The sequence below is a fragment of the Malus domestica genome, chromosome 10, assembly GCF_042453785.1.
Source record: "Malus domestica chromosome 10, GDT2T_hap1".
Taxonomy (NCBI): domain Eukaryota; kingdom Viridiplantae; phylum Streptophyta; class Magnoliopsida; order Rosales; family Rosaceae; genus Malus; species Malus domestica.
In genome coordinates, this window is record NC_091670.1 from 7683612 (window position 1) to 7686159 (window position 2548).

General features: G+C 41.3%; 1 long non-coding RNA gene across 2 annotated transcripts; it reads left to right on the top strand.

The window, feature by feature from the left end:
* Positions 1–452: 452 nt before the first annotated feature.
* LOC139188975 (uncharacterized) lies at positions 453–2302 on the top strand. Of its 2 annotated transcripts, XR_011572432.1 has the most exons (3): positions 453–732; positions 833–909; positions 1980–2302. It is a non-coding gene; the product is annotated as an uncharacterized lncRNA (long non-coding RNA). The 2 variants fall into 2 exon arrangements; XR_011572431.1 differs by having other exon boundaries at positions 453–909.
* The last annotated feature ends 246 nt before the right edge of the window (positions 2303–2548 follow it).

The following is a 2548-nucleotide window of genomic DNA, read 5'->3' on the forward strand; positions in this document are numbered from 1 at the left end:
GAGGCTCTGAGACGGTAAACAATAAGGGACACACTAGCTTGTGAGCAATCACATGGGTTTGTCATCCTCCGTAACAAAAATCCTCTGAGAGATTTCTTGCGAAACTCTTCCTTACCACATATGGATAATAAACAACAAGGACTACCAAATGTGATTCAATCCCAAGGAATCATGTATGTTAGGTAAGAAGCATACATGATTGAGACATGACACTTGTCTATGTGACCACTAATTCAAACTGCCGATTAATTGGACTCGTTACTCCAAAAATTCGTAATTAGGTCTGCTAGTAAATTGCATGTGCTGATTGAATGAATGTAACAACCTGTCCCAAATGCCACGGAACGTCAAGGGCGATTTCGTAATACCACATTGGTTTGAAAGATATTTTGTTTTTGTTGCTTTTAAACCTTAATTAGTGTGCCAAGTGATACCTGTTTCCCGCTCAACCCCATCCCTTTTGCCATGTGTCACCTTTTCCCTACCCCATACCTCTCGGATCCATCTCTTCCCTCAGCTCCTTTATTCTGTCACCTCCTCATTCTCGAGAGCACACTTACGCACCAACCTTCATTCTTTCTCCCTTTCTCACTCTGATCTCCCTCGCCCCCCTCGGAGCTCCTCATCTTTCTTGTTCTTCTCCTTCCTCTGCAAGTGTAGAGTGACCGTTACACGTTGGTAACCAGCGCGAGATCGGGGGAAGATTCGGCGAGTGTGACCACCTTCGATTGGGTGAGTCTTGGACCCCTTTTGTCTATCTTTGGATGTTTGCTTTGATTTCTAAAACATATTTATTCGTACTTGGTGGAGGTTTAACTTGAAATCTACTCAGGGGAAACCTCCCCAGATTACAGTGAAGAATGCCGTGAGTTCCTGGCCAATTCCCGGCCACGGCTGGACCTAAGTATGGTATAATCCCTTTCCTCTCCCTTGTGGCTTCATTTCCATGGTTTAGATCATCAAGTTTAGTGTAATTTCGAGGTTGACCGAAGCTTGGGAAGCTCCTGCTTTTGTCTCCTTGAAGCTGATCTGAAAACAGGGTCAAAACAACCCAAACCTGAAAACCAAGACCCACCAGGCCAAACCTTTGGGTTCAGCTACCAAGCCCAAGACCTCATCCGAACTTAGCCCTAAACCCTTTAACCCAAAACCTAAACTAGGCCTTTGGGTCATGGAACCCAGCCCAGAGTTTTAGGCCCAAAACCCTTGGATCCAAACCCAATTATTACTCTACCCAAGCCCAGAAACAAACCCAGCCCAGAACCAGCCTAACCCTTGTGACCCAGACTTGGATCTAGATCCGACCCGAATACGATGGAATATTCCGTTAGGGAATATTCTGTGGAATATTCTCTAGAATATTCCTGGAATATTCTTTGTGTTGATTTTTGTTGACTTTTACAAAATTTGCCCATGACCCCTCTTATAGTAATTCGACGTCCTGAATCCATTTCCAAAGTCCATTTTCCCAAATTCAATAGTTATGATAGAGTTTTATTAATTGGTACCTTTATGCGCTTAGGTGCAATTGTTTATCTCATTTCCATCTTCGATAGTTTGCACAACTTTTCGACGACGAAGTATCTGTGAGTAGACCCTTTTAAAAATGCATATTTTACTATTAGAAATGCATACATGAAAAGCATGATTTATTGGCTACATTTTATGAAACGTTTATGAGTAAATTGGTTTCACACTTAATGAATTATCATGCTTTATCGACTTTATGTTCCTTGTGGTATATATGATTGATGACTATATATATACTTGTGAACGTGGTTTTACAATATGATGTTTTAGCTACTAAACTCCGATTAAGATGTATATGTAGATATATTAGAAATATTATGTTAATGTTTTATATACTTACTTAATGGTTATTCATACGATTTGCCTATGGGTGAATGTCCTACCTACAGCGAATGATACTGCCTACGAGTGAAGGATACTTTTATATTGGCTTTGGTTGGGTACTGCAGGAGCCTACGGGCAATTGATATTTATATTGGCTTCGGTCAGGCGTTTGGTTGGTGCCTACGAGTGGAAGATATATATATTGGCTATAGTCGGGCGTTTGGTTAGTGCCTACGGGCGGAAGATATATATTGGCTACGGTCGGGCATTTGGATGGTGCCTATGAGCGGAAGATATTTATATTGGCTTTAGTCGGCCGTAGGTTGGTGGCTTCAGCCGGGAGATGTAGTGCCTTCGGGTGAATGAAGATATATGTTTATATATATATTGTGCTACCACTACTAAGCAACCTTTATACGATATATGTTTTATGAAAGGTTTTATGGCATGCTAGGCTTTCCGGAAAAACCTATTACATATTATGCTATACGAGTTTTCTAAACCTGGGGGTTAGTACGTTAAAGATTAACTGTTTTAGTATTACTTATATATATCAACTTGGTCCACTCCTGTTTTGTTTTGTGCCCCCTCATGACCTATAATCGAGGCTACAATCCCGGCGTCAAGGCACTCCCGCATCGGCATCTTCGAGTCCCCTCGATGTAGGACCCATCTTTTTATTTATTCAATTTTA